The sequence below is a fragment of the Myodes glareolus genome, chromosome 17 (genome assembly GCF_982192425.1).
Source record: "Myodes glareolus chromosome 17, mMyoGla1.1, whole genome shotgun sequence".
Classification (NCBI taxonomy): domain Eukaryota; kingdom Metazoa; phylum Chordata; class Mammalia; order Rodentia; family Cricetidae; genus Myodes; species Myodes glareolus.
Window position 1 is genome coordinate 685,583 of NC_142042.1, and position 6,482 is coordinate 692,064.

Here is a 6,482-nt window from a genome sequence, read left to right on the forward strand (position 1 = left end):
ATATTTGAAGACAAAGTTTTTGCTATGTTGCTCCGGCTGGCCTTAAATTTATGGTCCTTCTATTTCATAAGTCCCCAGTGCTGAGATGGCAATATTTTCTAATAAACAAGCCTCTGTTTTAACCATTTTTAAGTATATCTCTAAGTAGCATTATAAATATTCATTTTCCTTTACAGTTGAGTGACATCTCATTGTGCATATGTGTTATATATTTCTTATCCATTCAGATATGGATTGATATCTGGGTTTATTCCCTTTGCTAGGGACTATTAATACAACCATGTAAATAGATGGAACTTGGAAGCATTATACTGAGTGAGGTAATTCGGGCAACAAGACAAATGTGTGTTCTTTCTCATATGCAGATCCTAGGTTCAAATCTTTTGTTTCACAAGGTTAACTTGGAATCAAAGTGGATTCCAGGAAAATAGAAAGGAGATTTGGGGTGAAGTACAAGTTAGAGAAGGCACATAGCAGATTATAGGCTAAAGGAATGTAGTGAGGTTGAATACTGGGGCAGAAATGCTTATACAAGGATAGGTGTGGGAGAATGGAGAAATCAAGGGATGAAGGGAAGTGCTAACTAAAAGGAAGGTGAGTATATAAAGCCATAAAGAAGTCTCTGTCTTATAACTCTGCATACCTAAATAAATAGATGTACCCACTGGGACTGGGCTATACAACTCTGCATTTTGATTGGTTTGGGTCTTTTGTAGTGGTCGCCATCTGTTGCAAAGAGAAGTTTTCAAAATGAGGAGTGAGGACTGCAGTTATTAATGGATACATCCACAAAACACTCCTACACTCGAAACTCAGGAAACATTACAGAAGAGAAGGCAGAAAGATTGTAAGAGCCAGAGTATCAGAGAGTTTACTCTGAGGTTGTGTTTCCTAGTAATATCACAAGTGACACTCACAATGTCTCACCAATATCACTACTACAAGTGTGAGCCGAACAAGTATGACACCAGTGAACATGTCAAACTGGGCAGAGGACATGTCCAGGAGGCCTCAATCTTACGCAGAGAACTGTAGGCAACTGAGGAAGGCTGAGGGCAGGAGAGGGAGAAGTGTTCTTCCTCAGGGAAAAGCACACCAATAGATTGTCTAGTGATAAATCATTAGCCTTGAAAACACTCATACAAATAACATTATACAAGCTGAGCAGGTTACATTTAGAAATACACGTGTATATATATATATATGTATATATATACATATATATATATACATGTATATATATAGTGTGAGTATTTACATATGTATCTATCTATATACACACATATATATACATGTAATAAAAATTAGTGAAAAAAGAGACCATGAATTTAAAGAAGAGTGAGAAGTGGTAAAGAGAAGATTTGGAGATAGGAAAGGGAAGAGAGAAATGTAATTATATTATAATTATAAAATAAATTTTAAAATCTGAAATAAGTGAAGGATGGTAGTACACATATTAAATAAAAACAGAAGGGGCAATGCTACAGGCAGTAAATTGTTGGAAGCAGACAAAATCGGTCATTGAGTATGTAGCCACTGGTAGGTTCCTCAAGCTTCATTGAACCGTCACAGACCCATGCACATTGGGGTAGCTCTGAATGCACTTGGGGAGTTGGGAAAAGAAGAGAGATGGGGAAGGGGATGGTGAGAGAGAAAAATAAGAATGGAAGGAAGGAGGGAAAGAGAAAGCGAGAGAGAGAAAGAGAAGACATGGGGAGGGGACGTAATGTTGAGAGCATGTGAGGGAGTTGCAAGGGAAAACCAGGAATAGATATGATCATATTTCTCAAAAATAAAGTGGTGTGGGAGAATTGTCTGTATTCTGTCAATCATGTATTTTAATAAACCACTGATTGGCCAGGCAGGCAGTATAGGCGGGAAAGCCAGACAAAAAGTAGGGGTGGAGCAAAGAGACTAGGAGTATTCTGGGAAGCAGGAAGCTCCCTCTCCATTCCTTCCCAGGCCACCGAAGAGGCAACATGTGAGCTGCCACGCTGAGAAAGGTACTGAGCCATGTGGCTAACATAGATAATGATAATGGATTAATATAAGTTACAAGGACTAATAAGAAGCCTGACCTAATGGGCCAATCCGTTTATAACCTTATGGAGTCCTGTTTGTGATTTTCCTTGGGAGTTGCTGGTTGTGGGGTACCGGTCGGGACAGAAACCCCAACAAGCCAGCCGTCTTGTTACAGATGGCACCCAACGTGGATAACTGAATCCACAGAAAGCTTGAGAAAGCTTGGAAAAGAATAGAGTACAGCATGTTTTCTTGGTAGGTGAACACAGTTCTATCCGGTAAAGCGAATGATTAGAGGTCTTGGGGCTGAAACGATCTCAACCTATTCTCAAACTTTAAATGGGTAAGAAGCCCGGATTGCTGGCGTGGAGCCAGGCTTGTGGAATGCGAGTGCCTACAGCAATTTCTCGGGTCTACTCTGCTTGCTAGAGGCAAGCAAGTGCTCTCATCTAAGAGAGGCTTCCTGATTCAGCTTTAGCTTTAACATCCTGCAGCTCTTTTAAGAGGTCCTGCCACTAAACACTTAAACGGTGTTGATGAAAAGCTAAACACATGCATGTGCCTCTAGCACACCTTTAATCTCAATGCCTGGGAGACAGAGGCATATTGACCTCTGTGACTTCTAGGGGTAGAGGTAGATTGACCTCTGTGACTTCAAGGTGTGGTAGTGCACACCTTTAATCCCAATGCCTGGGAGGCAGGGACAGACAGATCTCTGTGAGTTCAGGGTGTGGTAGCACACACCTTATTCCCAGCACTGGGGAGGCAGAGACAGAAGGATCTCTGTGAGTTCAAGGACAGCTTGGTCTACAGAGTTATTCCAGGACAAAGATATACAGAGATCCTGTCTCAAAAGTAAAAGTAAAAATAGAAGAAATAGAGGTTAAAATAAAGATGGAAAATATACAAAGAATCTTGATACTGTATGCTATTATGCTCTCTTTGAATTGTTTGAATGCTGAGGAAGGAGCAATAGCTGCTAAAAGACTTTTGTTTATAAATGCTGCTGAACTAACCCAAGATAGGCATTTTGAAAATACCTTGGCTTCAAAACTGAAGTCAAAAGGTATGTTACTTTGGAGAAGAGATTTTGCTTTTGTTTCCACAGAAAATGAGAGGCTGTGGATTCATTCTGAGTTAAGAAAAATTCAGTTTGACAAAGGACAACTACCAGAGAATCCTCCGGTAGGAACAGATGGCCCAGATGACAGAATTCTACATCCAGAACAGGTTCAAGACTGCTGCCTGAGATGATCAAGGCTCACAGGATACTCCAGTCAGAACTTGATTATAACTCTAAATTTTCTTTAGGTCCCCATAAGATCATCAGCGCCCCCAACCAGCAGGAAGTAGCCTGAAATACTATGCCCACATTCCCAACAAATGGATTATGGGTATTTTCCTTTGTTAAAAAAAAAGAGGGAAATGTTACAATAAAGAAAAAATTAAAATTTTTGAGCAACAAAATCATGAATCTTCAGAGCACTTTTCATCTTGCCAAACTAGGACTATGTTTCCAGAAGAAAGAACCTTCAAAGCCCTCTCTGCCCACCCATCCCTCAACTCTACTTCCCCAGTCCCCTCTTACTGAGTCCCCAATGCCTCAGCTCCCTCTACCCAGGAGCCAAAGCCACATCCGGTCTTCATCAGACTCCTTTCTTTCAGTTCCCTCTCCCTTATTTCCCTGTTGCCAGTTACCAATGCTTCAGCATCCATTTTACCCTTCCCAGGCCCTGGAAACCATACTTCTACTTGTTCACATGAAAGACAGTGAGCTTGTCTCTTTGTGCCTTTTAACCACAAAGAGTTTTATTCTTCACCCATATTTTTGTAGATTTCAGATTATCTTCTTTGTTAATGTTAAAAAAGAAAAGCTTCTGTCAATTTCTATATATTTGTTTATGACTTATAACTTCCCCGTGTCCCACATAACTGTCTTCTTTCATGTCACCTGATTTTTGTAATGAAATGCATAAATCATTTTTGCATTTACTTTTGTGTATGTGCTATACATATTTTATCCGTGGTAACCATGGGGATTATATTTAGTCTTTTGAAGTCATAGTGCTCTAAGAATATGCAAGCTTAATTTAAGTATTATACACAAGCTATTCTTTATTTTTCTCCTCCTACCACTTTCAGATATTGATGTCAAAAATGAAACATTTATAAATTGAATGCATTAGTTTCTTAAATTATGTAAGAAAAATATTTGCAACTAGTTGATATTGTTAGAATGCTGGATTTTAGATTGGTAATTGCCCCCTAGCACTGTACTGTCCTCTTCACTTCTTAGAGAGCAAACAGTGGAGTCACCATACTAACTTTGCAGTTGCTCGTGATCCCAAATTTCAACTTCCTGGAGGAGTCACCTCTCTTCACAGAACCTTGGTTGTTGTGTGCTGTCCTTTGATTCAGCAGTGGAACTTCCTTCTGCAACATTTTCTGCAGTGCACCCTTAATTTGAACAACTTCTGTGCATGTGACAGTGACTTAATTCTTTAAAACTTTTTAAGCATTAGTTTTTTTTAGATTCAGAATTCTTGGAAATGTTTTCAATACAGGATTTGGGACTAATAAGTTTTGTTTCTGTTTCTTTACATGTTTTGAATATGTAAACTTCTTGCTAACTCTTGTCCCAAATTGCTGTTGAGAAATCTTCCAACAACCTTAATGTAGGTCCTTTATATGTGGCAAATAATTTCCTTCCCTCAAGATTCACTTGATATTCTTTTGAATGTTGGGTCATTATGTTTATAAACATTATTTCTTCAAACAGTCTCTGTGATTTTGTTACCTTTCTTTCACTGTTGGCTCCTACACTGGATATTTTATTCTACTTGTTGGTGTCCCATGAGTGCCTTAGCTTCTCTATCGAACATAAAAAAATCTTTTATTCCCCAGATTTGATCATTTCTATTGTCCAGTCTTTAAGTTTGGCATTCCTTTTGCCTATTCAAACACCTCTGGATTTTTTCTTCCTCTCAGTTACTTTTTAACTCCAGCACTTCTTTTTGTTTTCATTCAAGCCACCTGTTCCTTCATTCCTATTATATTTTATATGCTATTGACCTTGTCCATGTCTTTGTTTACTTCATGAGCGCCCTTTTTTATTTTTGAATTTTAACTATCCTAGACAATGTCAATGTCTGTACTGAGATCTAATATAAGGTACAAAATTAAAACAATCTCAATTGTTTTAAACAAACCCATACATTCCTTAGGCATACACATTTTCTTTCATTGTTTCCCATTTATGTCTTCAAGTGCTTTGGTTTTCAATGTCTAGTTTTGAGGGAGGACAAAGTAGAGAGAAGAAAGGGGATGATCAATACTCTTTCTTTAAATATCCTAGGATATCCTGGCAGCTGGGAGGGGATGAATTACCAGGAAAGAAGACCTGCAGCAGCCATGTTACCCCTTCTTTCTCTGCATGCTTGAAGAGGACAGGTACCATTTTATTCATTCTAGGATGCAGCCACTACTCAGGAAACGAATGCAAATATTATACTATGCTTTTGTTGATGATTTGATTAGTTCTGTAAGACCACGAGACTCCACCCCCACCTTATAATTGGAGCTAAGTAAATAAAGATAGACTATGGTCTTAGTTGTCTTTTAATTCATGCTTTTTCAACCCAAAGGACAGTTTAAGAACTTGTCTTTTATTGACTCAACAAGAAAGATCACTTATAACTTTTCTTTCATAAGTTCTCTTTCTTCTATTCCTGGACATGAAGTGTTCTGGTTGATCTCTGAAACTACATCTATTTGTATCTCTGTTTATTTGCTGTTTGCTGAATTTATTTTCCAAGAAATTGATTTATTCTTCAGCCTTTTTAGTCCCTTATTTAGAGTATCTTCTGACTTTTCTTTATTCAAAGTCATTTGCATTTCTCTGGTTCTTCTTGTAGGAAAACTTCCATATTTGTCATTGTAGTATTTTTCATTCATTTTTCTATTCAGAATGGTTATTTGTTTAGCAAATCTCTAATTTTCCCAGAATTCTATCATTTTTCATAGTCAAACTGTTCAATGTATCTTCATATACTTTTTCAGTCCATTGCTTACTTCAGATGTTTGTTTGCTACAGTATAAATAAGAGTCTCCTTTTCTGGTGAGTTTGTGTCATCTCTGTCTTCTCAGTGGGTTGGCTGCTTCACTCCATGCTGATTTGAGGGAAAACAGAGTTGTGTGTCTATGTTTCTACCAATTGGCAGGTTAGTGGTTTGACTCTGAGGTACTTCCAATGACTTTCTTTCTGCTTTGAGACACATTTCCATCTTACCCCCTTGTATTTCCACTACTATCTTTTCCATATGTTGCAGTGAGATGACTGCTTACTTTATTCTCATCATATGACTTCCAAAGCCCACGTAAGGAAGAAAAAAGGATATTCAGTGGTTCTAAAAATAAAGGCTTTGCATGACATCTCTGCAGAACACTCTTTGGCACTTCAT